The sequence below is a fragment of the Chrysoperla carnea genome, chromosome 2 (assembly GCF_905475395.1).
Source record: "Chrysoperla carnea chromosome 2, inChrCarn1.1, whole genome shotgun sequence".
NCBI lineage: Eukaryota > Metazoa > Arthropoda > Insecta > Neuroptera > Chrysopidae > Chrysoperla > Chrysoperla carnea.
The window spans coordinates 9977936-9999032 of NC_058338.1; the positions used below are offsets into that span (position 1 = coordinate 9977936).

A 21097-nucleotide genomic window follows, 5' to 3' on the forward strand; every position below is an offset into this window, starting at 1 on the left:
AGGTAGGTCACATTCACCTCCAAAAAGGTTATCCATCCTGAGAAGTATCGAACAATGAAATTAATTGTTAATCAGAAAAAATAATATTAATTTATGTACTTAAGAAAAATTTAATCACAAATGATTCTAATTCTTAATAACTAAGTATAAACATACTTTTATAATTGATTTTGAATAATTATTTAATCAATAAAACTAATAAAATTAATTAACTAACTGTTAAGATGATATCACCCAAAAAATTGTTAGTTGGCAAACCCAAAATAAAAAAGCTTTCTAAATATACTTTATATTAGTAATTGAAATGAAATGAGGTAATTAATTGTATAGTAATCATTATAATTATTTAATAATTACAAAAAAAATATATAAAAACACCTTATAATACAACAGTGCTTTGTGTATAGAGCATTTGATATAGCCTGGACATTTATCAAATTTATTGGCAATCGGATCAAAACAATTGTTATGTGAAGAGTTATTTATAATTTAAAATCAATTATGTGACTAATTTTAAACTTGCGGTCAGATGGTCTATATTACCGCATTCATTTAATAAACATACATGCATAGAATAAATAACTGTTGTACAAAATAGAACATATGACTATTTTTACATATAGAAATGTTCCGTGAATGACTAACAATGTACGGGCAAAACAGTCAGTCAACATAGAAACCTGTAATTTTGGAGATATGGTCATTGAAGTCTAGGGGTTACCATAAGAAAATATTGCCTGTTTCTACAAGGTTAAAAACTATAGTAAAATTTGATGTTAGCAATCATAAAATACTTAATTTGTAAAACGAACCAAATACGCCAGTAAAATCTTACAAAAAACAGCTAAAATCACGCGAAGTAAAGCTTCATTTTTGATATCTTATTCGGATTCCTTCGGTGAGTATAAAAACAAAAAAAAAATTGTGCTGTCGGCGTAATGACTTTTTTCAGTTTTTGCAGTTCAATTCAAAAACTATGAGTTTATGGCACTAGTTGCTACTACTATTTGGAAAATAAACTCAATTTGGAACAATTGAAGCTGACACACAGTTCAAATTTCGTTTTTTTTTTCTTTTTGGTTTTAATTTATACTTTTGTTCAAATTATTTGAAATTGTTAAACAAACTTCGATGAAACATTTTAACCTTTTTATGAAGTTCTTCTGAATAAAATAAAAAAAATGATAAATATTATTTATATTTTTTATTCAACACATTATGAAAATGTTAAATGTGTCATTATGTAAGATATTATTAATTATTATTTATTAACTCTTTAAAACATTTTCAACTATTTAAATTATTTATTTATTGTTAATATATTTAAATAATAATCATTTATCAAATAATTATAGTACTAAGACTTACTTTACTATTCATGTACAAAGTAAGTAAAAAAATATTTATTTATTTATTCAGAAAAAACACATTATTTTGTATGTCAATTGTAATCATAGAATTAGACATATTTTATATTTATAACGTCATTAAGATGTTATTATGGTTTTTAAATACTTCTAGGAAGTAAATATTCTAAAAAATTCAACTAATTATATGAACCATAAAATAGTTTGTGGAATTCAAATCAAAATATCAAACCGCTCACTAAACTTTCAAATTTCCCAGTTTTGAGTATTCAATTTAATTTCTACTCTCTGAAGAGGTGAAAAAAGTGAATGGTCACTACAAAATAACGATTTGACCTCTTAAAAATACCTTGGTATTGTAGCTACCGAAGCATATTTTCATTTCCTATCATACGAGTGTTTATTTGAAAAAAGTTCAAATCGTTATCAGTACGTGAAAAACTGAAGTTAATATCCGTTTATGAAAGTGGGAAGACACGCGATGAAGTTTGTGTCGAATTTAATGTGCCAAAATCTACACTTTGTGGAATAATTCCGAATAAAGATAAAATTCAATCACAATGTTCTGAAGAATAAGGAAAACTAAAACGCGTTCCCTGTATATTCATTTCACTGTATATTAAAAAAAGGATGTAGGGAAAAAGTGGAAAAAGGAATATATCCAGAATATATAATATCCTTGCAAGGATTAAAAAATACTAAAATTGAACTACGGAAATTTTTCTATATCACACATAAAAATACGATTTTATATTGCTGATTATAAAAGGTTTGAATACTTTTTTAAAGTTGTAAAGTGGATAATTAACATTATTTATTCAATTAATATTATTTAATAATCTAGATATCTTATCTAAAAGGTTCTTTTCCACCTAAAAAGGATGATTAAACAGTTATTAAATAGCCAGTTGAACATATTTTAATAAGGGTAGATACAAACACAAATTTTTTTATTGCTAACTATAAAAGTATAATGATGACATTCATTTAAGCGTTATTTTTTTATAGTCTTAAAGGTTAATACACACCATATACGATTATTATCTTACACCCTAACATTTAATTGTAGTTTTAGGGAAGGGGATGGATGAGAATTATGGTATAGTATTATGGTGCTGCATTAAGGTAAATATCACATGACAGAGTACTAAAGGAGTACCAACGTATATAGTGCCTCATTTGTTTAATGATGCTTATCAACATAGTATTTCGTTCTAACTAGAGAACGCTTCAACTTCAAACAAAGAACTACAATGTGTTCAAAGAAAATTCGTACCACTTTTTTTCAAAAATCGTATAAATGTCCTAAATCAATCAACCTCGCAAATATAATTAGATTTATTGATAACGGGAGATTTAACAAACGTTTTTTTCCCCGTTTAAAAAATCTGTGTACGAATTCGTTATTCAATGAAGTCTGGGGGTCTGAGAAATAAGCATTCCTTAAGTGTTCAGATCTTTCACTTCTCTTGAATTTTATCTTTTTTGTATTTTAGAATCCAACCTGTTGAGGTTAAACGTATATTCACTCACTATTCTCCATCTCGTGATTCCTCAACTTCCTTTTTTTCTGGAAACAATTCTCTTGTGTTCTTAAGTCTCTGAAATTTCTAAAGCATTTTTTACTCCCTCGGAAATTTCGCCATCCTGGGCTCTGGACCCTATAGTGTTCTTAGTGTGAATCCAAGAATTTTTTAATCATATTCCAAATTTTGTTGTTCTCGGAAATTTTACCATCCTGGACACTGGCTGGCCCTTATAACGTCTTTACTGTAAATTAAACAATGGCTAGGGGTTTGTTTGGATAGTTGAGAGTATACATAACTTTAAAAATTACTACTTTATTTAAAGCTGTGATATTAAGCAGATTCTAGTGAAGTTAGCGTTGTTTTAAATATATCAAAAGTCATCAAAAACAATAGTTTAAACAATTTCAAATCATTTTAGAAGAAAAATTAAACTGTTTCCAAACGAATATCTTTAAATTTTAGTTTCTAAAGTGACAAAATGCTAGGTTACACAGGGGACTCTAAAATGGCTAACATAAATCGATATTTTTTCAGTTTAAATCGTGTCGTTGCTAATTTGGAGCCGGACTGCACAACCAAAATTACCGATAAGTAACAAAGTAATAAGAGTAATTACGATTAGCAATTTCATACTGATGATGACTACTTCGTAGTCGAAATACTTTTTTATATAACAAAAGTTGATCAAGGAATATCCTAATGATCTCATTTATTATCTTTGATAATATTTATACAAGTAGAAATGCATTATAGTGTTTTCTAAAATCAGATGTTGTAGTAAATGCGGGCGGATAGTGTTCTTCAATAATTAGGTGATACATTTTTATTGAATCACCTGTACATACAATATTTCAACCCTTAACAAGTAAGCTCACTTGTTTTATATAAACATTAAATATATGAAAAATAGATAAGGTCACTATATGACATTTATATTAAATCCCTCTACTGATATTTCTTATATAACAAATTACACTTTTGTTTTGTGTACCACGGTAGTAACGGGTAGGTAGAAGGTAACTAACCTACTATATTAGGGACGAGAGAGGTTTATAAGAAACACATTTTTGGATGGAGGTATACTAACAAATATCACCTCATTCCTCTTTACACCTCATTATTCGAAGGGTTATGGTAGATAAAACCAAAAGGATTTTTTATATTGAATGTTTTGAATCTTTTTTTATTATAAAAAATGACATTTTCATATTCTAAAGGTTTCTTTTTTAATAAAAGGTTGTGTTCAGCTGTATTCGTTTCAATATGATTTTTATACCATGTATATGAAATAAACCAAGGTATACTAAGTTTAGTTCCAAGTTTGTAACGCTTTAAAATATTGATACTATGAACAAAATTTTGGTATAGATTTTCATAAAATCACCTAATTAGTCGATTGCCGGTTGTCTGTCTGCCTGTCTGTCGTCTGTCTCTCGTCTTCTGTCCGTCTTTCATCACGATAACTCAACGAAAAAATATATCAAGCTGTAATTTTTAAAGCGTGCTTAGGACGTTAAAAGTGAGGTCGTGTTCGTAAATGAACAACCTAGGCCAATTGAGTCTTGAGTCCGTAGGATCTATCTTGTAAACCGTTAGTGATAGAACAAAAGTTTAAAAGTAAAAAAGATTCCTTATAAAAAAATAACCAACTTTTGTTTTGAACATTTTTTCGTAATCATCACTGTTTACCCGTGGGGGCGCAAATTAGGCGTAAATTGTATAGTATGTATTATATGGCAATATCAGTTATGTATGTATGACATGTATGTATGTGTAATGTGAGTAATCAACACTGTCTATACCATGGTATTTCATTTTAATTTATTCGTAAATGATATTTGATGAAAAATGTTTGTGGGTTGTATATTTCAAAAAATTAAATTTTTTCCAATATTGATTTCCCAGAAGATTTATATTGTGTAATGAATATTGTTTGATGAAAAGTCTTGTTTTATTAAAAATATTTATGAGTGGATAATGAAAAACAAGTTCATTTTATATACATGTCATATAATATGTTTTTAACGCTTTTGCTTCCATAGGCGTTTCTAAAATGAATTTAATCGGAGGGTATCGAGATTTCGAGGTTAATAGGTATTTGACGGGGTTCAGAGTTTCTGAGATATCGCAATATTTGGATCGATTTTCGTTCGTATCTCAAAAACTATTCGACCAGTCAACATATGCACCCGATTTTTGTAATTTTTGGGTCAAAATTACCTTATATACTGATTTTTATCGAAATAGGAGATAAAAAAAATTTTTCGATTTTTTGCAATTTTTTTAAGGGGTACCCCTTTGAAAAAATCGAGAAAAACGACAAAAAAAATTTTGTGCCGGAATTTGAGAAACTCGGTTTATGGGGTAATTTTGATCCAAAAAGTATAAAAATCGGGTTAATTTAATGATTGGATGCAAAGTTTCTGAGATATCGCAATATTTGGATCGATTTTCGTCCTTATCTCGAAAACTATTCGACCAGTCAACATATACACCCGATTTTTGTAATTTTTGGGTCAAAATTACCTTATATACTGAGTTTTATCGAAATAGGAGATAAAAAAATTTTTTCGATTTTTTGCAATTTTTTTAAGGGGTACCCCTTTGAAAAAATCGAGAAAAACGACAAAAAAAATTTTGTGCCGTAATTTGATGAAACTCGGTTTATAGAGTAATTTTGATCCAAAAAGTATAAAAATCGGGTTAATTTTATGATTGGATGCAGAGTTTCTGAGATATCGCAATATTTGGATCGATTTTCGTTCGTATCTCGAAAACTATTCGACCAGTCAACATATACACCCGATTTTTGTAATTTTTGGGTCAAAATTACCTTATATACTGAGTTTTATCGAAATAGGAGATAAAAAAATTTTTTCGATTTTTTGCAATTTTTTTAAGGGGTACCCCTTTGAAAAAATCGAGAAAAACGACAAAAAAAATTTTGTGCCGTAATTTGATGAAACTCGGTTTATAGAGTAATTTTGATCCAAAAAGTATAAAAATCGGGTTAATTTTATGATTGGATGCAGAGTTTCTGAGATATCGCAATATTTGGATCGATTTTCGTTCGTATCTCGAAAACTATTCGACCAGTCAACAAATGCACCCGATTTTTGTACTTTTTGGGTCAAATTTACCTTATATACTAAGTTTTATCGAAATTGGAATCAAAAATAATTTTTCGATTTTTTACAATTTTTTACCCCTTTGATGAAATCGACAAAAACTGAAATTTGAAATTTTTTTAAATTTATATTTATGAAAAAGAAAATATAAAAATGTTTAATGTTTATTATTAAGACATTACCTACAAGACAACTAAATAAAGTAATTATGGTTATGACATATGGTAAACTTTTCAATTTACGTGTTGTTCTTGAAAATGAAATAATAAAATAAAACAAAGATCGCGTAAGCAGATTTAAAACAAGTTCATTTTGTTCATTGTTCATTGTTTTGAACGAGGTGCTGTTATAATATAATACGTACCAAATGCGACACCTTCATTATAAAAAGGACTCTCACAGAACATACATACTTTGAATATTATTTCAAATACTTTCAATTCCAGAGTTTCTTCTCTCTAAGATCCTGAACACTCAATTACTTAGGTACATAAATAGGTATAGTAGCTATTCGCACCGTGTGTGAGTTTTATTGAAGGCGTTTCCATGGTAACGATACACTACTTTAATTATAGAATTGTATGAATGCATATATAATTGTATGGGTTGCATTTATCACTTACATTGAAAATTTAATATTATTGTCTCACAAATTTAAATAAATAATTATGATAATTTACATTTGAAAAATAATATTAGTGCAATTTGATTTCTTATTTTCACAATTTTTAATGCATTAAGTTTATTTATTTAATTTGACATTTTCTATAACACTAACATGTAAAGAATTGCAAATTAGTCATAACAGCCTTCTTTAACGTGAAAATTTTTCAATAGAAGCGCTGGCGTCGATTTTATTGTCCCTACCATGACTACGCACACAACGTATATGTAAACTTTAGAAAATTTAGTTTATATGTTAGCCAATTTTTGAGTTATTTGCTTGAATATTGCGTTAAAAAAATTTATCAGCCGAATAATTAAAAAAAATTTTTTTCTTTAATTCGAACACGAATATTGGACCATCAGTAATTTATGTAAAGTTATGTCTACCGTTTTCATGGTCATTTTTTAATTTAGAAGAATATGTAAATTTTTGGGTGGATTTTGTTGATTTTGTATTAAAAAAAAAACATGCAGATGAGACAAATAGTTTAACAAATTTATTATGTTGTTTGACATTGTTTTTTAAGCATATTTATAAATAATTTTACATTTTTAATAAGCCAAGGAAACAGATCTATTTGTTAATTAATAAAATTTATTATACAGTAGTGTAAACTCATTATTTTTTTCAAAAAACCCATCCCTAAATATAACCTCGATTTATGAATTTCTGAAGTCAAAACTGTTTTAGACGCGTGAAGTACTTTTTTTGGGTGAACAATGAAATTTGCGTTATCGTCTTGCGTCACGCTCCACCACATTGGAAACAACGGTTATCATCCCAAATATAATTATGTATTGCTATTGTTATGAATAAAGATTATTGAGTTCAGTGATCAACCGATCACTGAAGTTAAGCGGCATTGAGCACTTTTAGTTGTAGGATGGGTGACCGTTTGAAAATACTTTGTGGTTGCTTTTTTAATTATTTGTAATTATTTTTTGTAAACACGTTAATAATTTCAATTTATAAATTATTAAATTTTAATTATCAGGAACCAAAAACTATGAGGAACTTTTCTAGTTTTTGGGCATAGAATTTTTATTCTTTATAGTTTTAATCATTTCGATATTCTAACGCGTTTAGCTTGGGGCATACAGTATACGCAGAGGATACAATTATGTCTGTTTTAATTATGTCATACGAACGCTACAGCTGTTTCATTGTTATGTTTAAATAATTACATTTAATTTTAATTTAGATATTAAAAATTAATCAAACATAGATTTTAATTTAAAATTTGTTATTCGTTTGAATCAACACCGCACAGCGGAGTGTTGATACCAAATTTCCGGACAAAAATCAAAAAACTCGAAATTGAAAGTTGCTTTTTGGTATACTTATAATTCAGGCATGAGCGAGTTATTTTGAGTCGAAATCACCATTCTTATAACTTTATTGTGTGTCTCTTTATCCAAGTCAGCATTGCTCATAGAGGTGGAAGCGAGACGGATATACGACTCTTTTACCTATCTCAGTTTCTCTTATAGTAATGAGATAGGGAGAAAAAAAATGTTGTCTCTCTGTCTTACTCGTATTTTTGACTATGATTGGTTAGGTTGTCACTGTCATACTCGTATTTTAGATACAGAAGTATGAGAGTATAACCATTCCATCATAAACAGGTCTCTTGAGCTACGTCAAGCTCCTTGCCCCCCACCGCCAAATAATTGGGTTTGAAGACGAATATGATGATTTTTTATTATTGCCAAGTAAAAAGTACTTTTGCATCTACATAGTCTTTTGAATCAATTTTGAGCATTAAAATCCGTTCATTATATTTTGTCCGGAAATTTGGTATAACATTCCACTGTGCACCATAAAATAAAATGAATAAAAAAGTAATACCTAACTTCTGTACCAAAAACTTCCAGAATTTAAATAACAATTGAATTGAAATAAAATTGTTTTTATTACAAGTTAATTTAATATTAATATATCTATGCTCTAAATATTTATTGAACTAAATAAACAAATTACTTTTACAAAAGTCAGTGATTCAGTAAACGTTTTTTACGCTAACTTCTAAAAAAAACACATAAAAATGTCTATTTTTCTAAAATGTGTTTTTTTATAATCATTTCACTGAATTTGATATTACTTTCATGCAGAATTTAACAGAGAAGGGAATGTGTGTACAATGTACATGTGACAGTGAAAAACACACCTGTGACAAATGTGTGTCTCATTGGTGTAAAAAATATTCATTTTAATAAAAATGTGAAGCATATTTAAGGTAAATTGTTCAAAAATAAAGTGCTTTTAAAGAAGCGTTTTTTTTATTTATTCGTCAAAAGATGTTTTTTATGTATACGAATGCTTACTTTCTTTTGAATTTTAAATTTTATTTAAATAAAATTATTGCGTTTCATTTATAGTTCAAGCGAGTGTTTTTTTAGGTCAAAACCTTACCTTGATTACTTATCCTCATCTTATCATGACTAATACTACTGCTATTTTAAGTGAAATATTTAAATTTCAGGAGTTTATTATTTCAGAATTGAAGAAATTCTACCATAAATGTTGAAATATACGGATGCTAAAAATGCTCGAAAACTTGCTTGTGTTAGAGAATTTTGATATTCTGGAAATGACAAGGAATTATCTCGTTCAGGGAAAAAGATATATTTTTTCTCTAAGGTTAGATTATGAAAATTTGAAAAATTTGTTGGTTTGATTTTCCTTATTAAAACGGTTGTCGTCAAAAGCAAGTCGCGTTTTAAAATGTTTTTATTTTAAACTATCTTCAAAACCATTTCAAAGATATTAAAATGTACTAAAATGATGTTTTACAATTAATAAGAATCAAAAAGTCACCAATAAAATTTAAAATAATTGAAATTTAAACATTGAAAGCTACAAGTACTACAATGTTGGCACAAAACCAGAATTTTTTAAACCATATGTGATTGTCTTCAAATAATGGTATTCTTGTAAATAATTATAAACAATGCTAATAGTAGTTTTGAAAGCCAAATGTCATTGTAAACAAAGTTGATAATTGTTGGTATACCTTTTGCATTATGGTTCATTTCCATAAATATTTCGAAAATGTACGCCGCTGGTTTTTAGCTTTTATGATAATACCTTTTTTATTTACCAATTTTGAAATAACAACACAAAAACTGTCATTTATTTAACATACAATCCATTAATCATACTTAATACACCTCTGTGTTTTCTTCTAAATTTTGAGTGACATATTTCCAATGTTCATTTCGTTACGTGTGAATGAAGTGAACAAAAACATCAGGTTTTATAAGATTATATTTGATGAATTTTTTACGGATTTCAACATCGAATTTTCGACATGACACCATATATGGTGGTCGATAAAATGTGTACCGTCTATTTATTTTTTAAGACATATAACACAGATCGCCCCTATATGAAAAGTTATGTATTCTGTGTGCAAAGTAACTCATTGCTCTCTAGTGATATTATTCTACTTATTAAATTTCGAAGTTATAAATTTTATGTCCAATTTATAAGAGAACTATGTGTACATAAAAAAAATACTAACAGAGGTATTTCAATTTATAACTTTCATAAAATAACGAGGGCATTTACAGTGAATCCATAAAGAAATGCGTTTTTTCCGTCTTGTGTTAAGTTTTCTACACGTTATGTGTTGGAAAAATATCCCTTGCGATAATAGAATTATGTATGAAAGATTGTGATTGGAGAAAGACATTTTTTTCGTTGGGTCTTCTCATTATTTTAAATTATGCAATAAAATTATTACCAAAACTAAGTTATTAGAGATTATAGCTTTTACGATAAAAATTGCATACATTATTACATGCCGAACAGAATATGTACTATTAATTTAGATGCATAAAAATAGTTATATTTTACAAATTGAAGAAAAACTTTAAAAGTCATTGAATTAAATCAAAATAGAATTTGTACATGCTTAAAGTACAACCAAGTTGCTACGTACCCAAAAACCTTCAAAAATTAAAAAATAATAATTCGGCTGGAAATTATCAGGAAATTTAATTGCAGTTTTTTCTCAATATTTATGTAAGATGCTAAATATCAGAATTGAATCAGCTTATTTTTTCTTCAATGAAGCGTTTTGGAAACGAAGCTCCTAATAAAAGTTGTTTTTCTTGTGGGGAAACACTTTACGATCGGATCGGATCGAATTTAATTCTAATTTAAGTTCGTTAGAAACTCGTCAAAAATTTATAATCACTATAAATTGGAATCTGTCTTATTAATGGCCTTGAAAGACAAGTCCATTTAAAAATTAAGGTCAAATTCAAGGTGACTTTAAGGATGTTCCCAAAAAAATGAGTGTATGAAAATATTTGAGATTTACGTTTCAAATTTTGACTGTTGATTCTGTTAGAACTTGGGAAAATTAGACGAAAATTATCAGTAAAATTTTTCGATATATACCACAGTTCTTCAAATATTGATGCCTAAATATTTAGAGAAAATCACTTATAGAAGAAATAACACACAAATTTCCATTCATTTCATCACTTTAAATGTATTTTCTGGAAAAACGAGTGCCGCTTGTTATAATTTTCCTAATAGAAAAATATTTGTCCTGCTTTTAACTAGCCTTGTTACAAAACTTTAAAATACTTTTATTGGTTAATAGTTTTAGTAAGTAATTGACAAACTAAAACTTTCAACAATATCTTGAAGGTCAAATAATTAGTAACACCTTCGTGCTTATTTCATACACAATAAATTTTCACATTTCATTTGGAAATTATAAAGATCCTTGAAGCTACGTCAATATTATTGTACTCAACATAAGACGTACAAGTATATTTTGTGATGAGGTTTTGTAAAAGGTTTGTTGTGTTACTATATTCTCGCCTAACTTGTACCAAAATAATCTACCCCACTTGGAAAATATATATCCTTTGTGTCTAATTTAATTATGGTTTTGTGTATATTTGGTAGGTAATATTAAAATAGGTTCTATGAGTAAGTAAATTCGTGGAACATCGTTATCCTTACGTTGTTCGTATTTAGTTGTATCGGTATTCGGTATCGTAAACATATGACACAAATAAGGGAATGATAATTTTAAAGGGCACAAAAGGAAATGTTATGTAGTGTGTATTGTTTTAAAATTATTTTATACCTAAACATTTGAAGTATATGTCAAAATTTGAAGTTTACATAAACATTCAAATATGTTACATAAATGTTTTCAATTTTAAGGGGATATTGTAGTCAAGAGGTGGCAAGGGAGAGGGGATAAAAGGTAGCTTGTTTAGTGTACTATCTATATTATGATAATTTAATGGCATCATAATTTTATTTAGGATATGAGTTAAAATTATTTTATATCGTAATAAAAGGTTTGATATGATTTTTGTGTTAATTTAATATTTTTTTTCTTTTTGTTTTAGGTAAGTTTTCCATTTCCTGTAAGAAATTTATGAAAATTCCAAGTTTTAATCGGTACCTAAGGTAAAAGTTTATTTTTAATTTATGATTGTTTACAAAGTACGATAATGGTTTGAAAATTAACTCAATAGTAACCGTTTCCGTATTATGAATCATTTTCAAGTGTTTAGGAGAATCTAATTGGTATAAATCGATAATTATTTTTGAAAATGTAGAAACTTGTTTCGTTATAATTTTTATTTTCTGAAATATAAGAGGTACATGAACTGCAACTCTACTCTCTCTACTGCAATCAAATCGTTTGGCGGCGAATTTGCAGCTCTATGGTATTATCTCTATGCGCTGGTCTAATTTCAGCTAAAAATATTTCGTTTTCCTTAAAAATCCGAACCTACTATCTCAGAAACGGCTACAACGATTTTCATGAAAATTGGTTTTAAAATTTGTTTATTTTTAACTCAAAAAATACCGAAGATCGGTCCCGTTCCTTAATGGTCTATTAAATTATATAAATTGGCTGTACTAATTTTTGCCAGGCTTTTTTAATTTTTTTGTTTTCTTCTCACGAGAGTGACTGATCTAATTTTCTTACGTTTTCTCTCCTGGCAATTCAATCTTGCTATAAACATTCATTTAAAATTTTAGAACTTACATAAGACATACTTTCCATGAAAATTATGTTAGAAACTGAATAACAAAATCTTCACAATTTTAACTTTACACGAATTTTAACTCAATATTGATAGAGAAAAGTTTTCTTCAAAAATATTAGATTAAGCTTACATTGTCCAACGTTGATAACATTAGGATACAACATGAAGAAAATTTAATTTAATAATTAAACAAGGTTGTATAACATAATATTCTTAAGAACGTAAACAATATACCCTTAAATTTTAAATAAGATTTTTATACCATGTATACATGAAATATACATAGTATATTAAGTTTAGTCCCAAGTTTGTAACGCTTGAAAATATTGATGCTACGAGAACAATTTTGGTATAGAGGTGTTCATAGAATCATCTAATTAGTCCGTCCGTCCGTTTGTGAACACGATAACCCAAAAACGAAAAAGATATCAAGCTGAAATTTTTACAGCGCACTCTGGATTTAAAAAGTGAGGTCGAGTTCGTAAATGAGCAGCAACATAGATTAAGTGGACCCAACTTGTAATCCGTTAGAGATAGAACAAAAGTTTAAATGTAAAAAATGTTTCTTATCAAAAAATAAACAACTTTTGTTTGAAACATGAGATGCAAATTACATGTATTCGTTCCGTGCGTGAGTTTTATTGGAGGCGTTTCCATGATAACGATACACTACTTTAATTATAGAATTGTATGGATGCACATATAATTGTATGGATTGCATTTATGACCTACATTGAAAGTTTAATATTATTGTCCCATAAATTTAAATAAATTTAAATGATAATTTACGTTTGAAAAATAATATTTGTGTAATTTGATTTCTTATTTTCACAATTTTTAAAACATTAATTAGTGTTTAACATTAACATGTAAAGAATTACAAATAGTCATAACAGCCTCCTTTATCGACAAATTTCACTGGAAGCTCTGGCATCGATATTGTCCCTACCATGACTTCGCACACAACGAATAGGTGTATTGTGTTATGTGATAGAGTAATCAGCACTGTCTATACATGGTATTTCAACAATTAACTCAGTCAATTGTTTGTTTTCACTTGTTAGTAATGAAATTGTGTTACATTTAATAATATAATGTAACAGTGATGGCTACGTTTGGTTAATTCTCTACCGGAGTCCTACTCAGCCCATTAGGTGTTATTCAAACAACGTACAATACTCGTATCGTATCATATAGATATGAATTTGGTGTGGATAATGATAAGAGTTGATGTTGATGGGTGGATGAAATAAGAACCCTTAAATTTAATTAAATATTAACAGTATTTACTTAATAATTCTTAATATCGTGTATATATTTATACAAGGATCAACTATTAATAACTCAACATTTGAACTACATGCTTAGAAAGAGCGCATCAAATAATCTACAACTTTTATAATAAATGTAAATACAATTGAAGGCAAAGCGAAATATTGAAATATCAAATTACTGATTTTTACTACCTTTGACCTCGAATATCTACGGACACCGACACGCGAGGATAGTATAGATTTCGAGATGGAACCCTAAGATTATTGGACTATTTGTAATAATTTAAATTTGTTTGCTTAATAACCTCAAAAACTGAGAAATTCCTTTTCATATATATAAACGTGAAAGTAAGGATGTTTGTTTGTTTGTTTGTTACGCTTTCACGCAAAAACTCCCGAATGGATTTGAATGAAACTTGACAATAATATATCTCATACATCAGAATAACACATGAGCTATTTTTAACATTGCATAGAACAGGATGAAAGAGATGCAACTTATGGACATCTGTTCTACCAAGGCTATCAGACATACTTCTAACATTTAAAAAAAATTGGAAACTGATTATTTTGACACTGTAGGTTAGCACTAACAAAGAATTTTTTAAAATTTAACTAACTCTTAAGGTTTTGAAAAGGAGGATAAAATGTATGAAGTACTCTATGTTTATGTAAACATTTTTGTTTTAGAAATCCGATTTCGAAAAAAAAAGAGGAAAAAAATGTTTTAAATCATTAATAAACCTTTAGAAAATATTTTTCTGTATCAAACTTATTTGAAAAAAAATTAAGAAATTCAATTCTCAATGTTTTGAGAACTCTCTGTACAATATAGACAAGTAACGCAATTCAATTCGTCATATCTAGACACATAAAATTTGAAGGAAAAGTAATCATCGTATAAATTTTTATTGACTTGGGTAAAAAATAGATATTTTTAAACTGATTAATGTGATTGTTTTTAAATAGTTTTTTTATGTTTCGATTTCAACTTTTAATGACTTTGAGGTGTGTTACTATTAACTTATTTTCATGTTTTTCTTTTTTAATGTTTATGTATCCTCCTGATGTAACTCTCCTCACTCTCCATCAATTTTATGGAATTTTTAACACCTACCTACTAACGTAAATTTTTGATTTATTTTATTAATTTTTTTTTACAAGGTAACTTTTCATACATTTTATATTTACTCTAAAAACACGATTTATTGATACCGATGCCATAAATTAAGCAAATAGTAAATTATAAAATTAATTTATTAAGAGTATCGAGCGCGTATGATCAAGTAATTTCAGTTAAACCAATAAATAAAAATATGTTCAATTTTGATAGTTAATTATGTTATAACTTGACGACGAAAATTTTTCGATAAATAAACATTTTAAGGTCTTAATTTCTATTCCTTATTCAAAATAAAAAAAGTATTGTAATTCGTGTCTTACACAAAGAAAAAATGATCTATTGAGGCAAGAAATTTTTCTTTGAAACAAATATATTTTTCTTAAAAGAAGAATTCAAAAGAAAGAAAAACAAAATTCTTGGAATAAAAAGAAAATTGTTTGTGGCGAGCAATAATTCCTTCGGCAAGAGATTTTTTAATTTTATGCTATAGAATAATTATTTATATTTCTATCCATATTCAGATTAATTCCTCATATATTTTTATACCATGTATATATGAAATAAACATAGTATATTAAGTTTAGTCCCAAATTTGTAACGCTTAAAAATATTGATGTTACGAAAATAATTTTTGTATAGGTGTTCATAGAATCACCTAATTAGTCCATTTTCGGTTGTCTGTCTGTCCGTCTGTCATCACGATTACTCAAATACGAAAAGAGATATCAATCTGATATATAAATTTTTATAGCGTGCTGAGGACGTAAAAAGTGTGGTCAGGTTCGTAAATGAGCAACATAGGTCAATTAGAATTAGGTCTTGGGTCTGTAGGACCCATCTTGTAAACCATTAGAAATAGAACAAAAGTATAAATGTAAAACCCGTGAGAGCGCAAATTGTATAGTATGTAATGGCTATCAGTTATATATGTGTGGCATGTACGTATGTGTAATGTGACAATGTAATCAACACATTCTATACATGGCATTTCAACAATTAGCTCAGTCAATTTATTGTTTTCACTTGTATTTATTAACTTATACCTATGACTGTCGAACAGCATAAATTTTAAAATCCTGTTAAGGTTCATGCATAAATGAATAATCATAAATGTACAGAATTACGATTCTCTTACGGTAACAGTTGAATTTATTATAACATTTACATTCATATTAAACTATTCGTATATTGATTATAAATACAAGTAACTTGTTTTCTTACGTAATATTAAATACAAATAGATTATATTAATTTTACTTGATTATTTATTATTTCTAAACATATTTATTTACATTTTTAGTAAATTAAATAAACATTTCTGTTAGTCTTCTACATCAAAAACTAGTTAATAATTTTAATTTTTGTTGTTTATCCAGTAGAATCGAAACGTGCTTAAATCAATGTTTTTTTTAATTTAAATTAATTCATTTATGTCTGTACAATCTGGTACAGGCACATATTTTAACGCACAAATAATGTCACAGTTCAAATTACCATGAAATGAGATTTTTTGCCTGTGTCGTAGAAAATTGAGATATCTGTAGACAATGATATTTGATATTATTAAAAAAAAAAAAAATATCGGGGAAAAATTTATTTGTTTTTTATCGTTTATCTTAATAATTTGTCTGTATATTCGTTTTATGAGAAAACATCTACGAATTGTAATTTAAAATATTTTTACTATTTTAGTATTTATATTACGTAATAAGAAAATTGTTTTTCATCTGTTTTTATAGGTTTTTCATTATAATACATATATACATGGTGTTCAATGTAGAAATGAATCAAGACAGCCTGTGAATATTAATTTTACAAAACATATCATTAAGAGTGGCCTTAATCAAGCTCTCTTCTCGTATTAGGAAGTATGGGATCATCCATTAATTACGTCACACGATAAGGTCGCTAGTTCAAATTCGACTCGAAGAATTCGATTTTTTTTTAAAATAAACCTAATAAATCATGTGATTGTCACAGTCACATAAGTATTTTGTTATAATATTTATATAGAATCGAACTTCAGCGTTCGTTGAAATGAATAATTGATTGGATAATATTTTGGATAGTAACCGTGGGTTGACTGTGCAGATTATACAAAAATTATTTTCGAATTAAATTACCTAATGACTGTAAAAAAAAATGTTAAGATAAAATGAAGTTTAAAATGGATGAATGCAAGACATCATATGTTTTAATTCCATTTTGTGTTCACGCTAAATATTTGGCAACTAAAATATCATTTCAGTTCATACGCATTAGCATTAAACATATATTAATAAATACATTTGAATGTAATTTCAACTGTAAGATGAAATCTATTTAAATCAAAGCCATGATTTTTCCTTTCCAAATCATTGAAATGACTAATTACATTTGAATTAATTTTGTGTCAACTTGATGTTATTCAGTAGACTTTTTAATTCCAAATAATTATTTCAATTAAAACTCTATTTAAATTAAATCAAGTTCAATATTAAACAAAAATATTATGATACAATTTAGAGAAAGTTTTATTAAAAATTATCGTATTCTACAGACATTAATTACTCAAAGAAAAAAAAACAAGTGAAAACAAAAAATTGACTGAGTTAATTGTTGAAATACCATGTATATACAGTGTTGATTACTCTGTCACATAACACATACATTACATGTTACACATATATAACTGATATTCCCATATAATACATAATATACAATTTACGCAATAATTTGCGCTCTCACGGTTAAACAGTGATGTTTACGAAAAATTGTTTCAAACAATAGTTGTTTATTTTTTTATAAGGAACATTTTTTTTATTTAAACTTTTTACAAGGGTTTTGGTTTACAAGATGAGTCCTATGGCTCATTGACTACCCATTGGTCAAGACCCAATTGACCTATGTTGCTCATTTACAAACTCGACATGATATCTTTCAATTTCAGTTTGATATCTTTTTTCGTTTTTGAGTAATCGTGGTGATGATTTTATGAACACCTATACCAAAATTTTGTTCATAGTATCAATATTTTTAAGCGTTTCAAACTTGGAACTAATCTTAGTATACCTTGGTATATTTTATGTACATGGTATAAAAACATAATATTTTTAAATGTTTATTTATGTTAAAATAATTTTTTTGTATAACGTACACAACAAACAATCAGTTTTCATACTTTCTAAACATTATAATTTCGATATAATGGAGAAAAAAAACTGTTTATGAATAGTAGTTATTACTCGATGCGTTAATTGAAAAAGTGTAATAATTATTTGCTTTTTATGTGAATTTAATTATTTAATTATTTTATGTAAATAGTGGAAAAAATAATATACCATGTTTTTCAATTATAATTTTTCACAGCAATATTTTTTTTTAAATTTTCTCTTTGCTCAATTTAATTTCGCATTTATGAAATTACATTTTTATAAATAAGTTTATCATGTACAGAGTGTTTGTTGAAATATCAGATAATTTACTCTTTAGTTTAGTAGAAAGTTGAGGAACACTGAGTGCATATGGATTTTTGGATCTAATTTACAATTATGTCTTGCAAACTTACTCGATCATTTGATTTGAAACATTCATAAATTGAATTTAAGGACGTTCATGCGTCAACCTGTTTTGCTATGTGCGTTTATAGGGAAACAGTATGTAAATTTTAAAGAATTTTAAATTAATAGAAAATAGAAAATTTTTTTGAAATTCTATTAAAAGTTTAAATAATTATTAACTGGTAAAAGTTTCAAGTATGGTTATCGATATAATTTTTGAAAAATATCGATTTATATTTTCCATTTAGTCTCATGTTAAAGCTTACTTTTAGTCACTTTTTAAACTTAAAATTTAATGAAATTAATTCGTTAACAGGATATTTTTCCTGTTTTAAATCATAGAAAATCATTTAAACTATCGCTTTATCATATTGTTTTTAATTTCTCTACTAATATCGTTGACGCATGAACGTCCTTAAGTATTTTCAATTTGTAATTACAATGTAGTATTTGAACTATAAATGTTGTCATAAGTATTTTATGAAACGTTAAAATAGACTTAAATAAAATTAATTATAATTTTATTGGCTGATATCTTGTGTGGAATTTGTTATTTCTATTTTCTAATAAGAAACACCTGTTAGAACTATTTTTTCCTGTTCGCTCATACCCCGATCTAATTAATAGATACATAAAATTTAATCGCTCTAATCTCTTAATAATTGCATTAATATTTAAAATTGGATGCTAGGTTTAGATGAGAATAGAAATTAAATTAAAAGATTAACATGAATTGTTCGTTCGAACAATAAAATGGATTGAATAAAAATGTAAATAAATAATTGGTTACTGTTGATATAGTTTTTCAAGACCATGCACACTAAATTTTAACGATCCAATTATTTTCATCAACGGTACAGTAAACAAAATATCTACATAAAAAATGACGATATGTTGTATCAGTAAAAAATTACAGGTTGAAGAATTGTACATACTTTTATTGACGAAACTGTAGATCAAAAATTGTAGATTAAGATCAAAAATTGGTCACAAAAATCGGAAAAACCGCTTTTCGAATATGGAGAGTTGCGTGGTTTGAAGAATGAAGTTTTTTCGAACTTTTCTGTTTATTTGACTTTATTTCGAATTGATTGGTCGATTTTCATGAAATGAAGGGTGTTTCGGGGGCGAAAAATATCTAGCCAGGTTTTATTTTTAGAAAACGCCCTTTTATAACGGAAACGGCTACAACGATTTTCCCGAAATTAAGTATGTAGGGGGTTTTTCAGGCGAAAAATGGATCTACCTAGGTTTCGTTTTTAGAAAACGTCGTTTTATCTCGGAAATTTTATTCTCTCTAGCGAAACAGCTCCAACGAAAAAAATTACGAACTCGGTCATTCAGGTACTATTATTTATTTGCTGAAAAAAAACTTAGTTATACAATAATCCTACCGGGTTACCCACCGGCAACTTTTACCTTCAGGAGTAGTTTTTAAACGGGATCTTGCAAAAATTTTCCATGAGAAAACTATTAATCCTCGATGACGGATTTTACCGTGTCTATTTATAAAATTACAACTCGTTAATTACTTGTGTAATACACTTAAAATTCAAAAAATATTTTTACCACCATTACAATTTTTGTAAATGTTACTAATTTGTTTAAATTTTTTTATATACTTCTTTTTAAAGATAATTTGTAAATTGTTTTAAACCGTGTTACATATTTGTATATTATATAAGTAAAACAATAATCATCGTAATTTATTATTTCTTGTTGTCACATTTTGTTGACCGGCCAGTGTATATATTACATGATTTATTTGAAAAATTTAAAAGTATGATTCATATTGTTTTTAATTTATGAAATATTTTTATTACTTACGTGATGTTAAATAAAGGTGCTACACTTACTACACACTCACTTCTTACCAACAGTTTATTTACATTCATTTTTCACCTTTGTTATATTATATTTACATGTTTTACCAATTATAATAAATAATTCTTGGGTACTAGAACTAACTAGACTACATATACAAGGAGTCATTACAGTCAAATGTGTGTATATGTTTTTGATTGAATATTCGACAGGTTTAATATACTCATATTGCCCTAGGAGAGTTTTATCATGCGACCAAATTGTTTTATGTATACATAAAATTAAAGCACAACCCTTTTCATAGACCCTTTGAATAATTCATTTTATTACTACGTGCTATCAATTTTAATACATATAATATTATAAGCAAAGCCCAAGATATTATACCATGTATATATGAAATATACATAGTATATTAAGTTTCGTCCCAAGTTTGTAACGCTTAAAAATATTGATGCTACGAAAAAAATTTTGGTATAAGTGTTCATAAAATCACCTAATTAATCCATTTCCGGTTGTCCGTCCGTCCGTCCGTCTGTGGACACGATAACTCAAAAACGAAAAAAGATATCGAGCTGAAATTTTTACAGCGTACTCAGGACGTAAAAAGTGAG

The 21097-nt window shown here is 27.3% G+C and overlaps 1 protein-coding gene across 4 annotated transcripts in view; it reads left to right on the plus strand.

The window, feature by feature from the left end:
* Positions 1 to 21097, plus strand: part of LOC123294168 (pumilio homolog 2-like) — a 396258-nt gene that overhangs the window by 281510 nt on the left and 93651 nt on the right. The gene's annotated exons all lie outside the window — the stretch shown is intronic.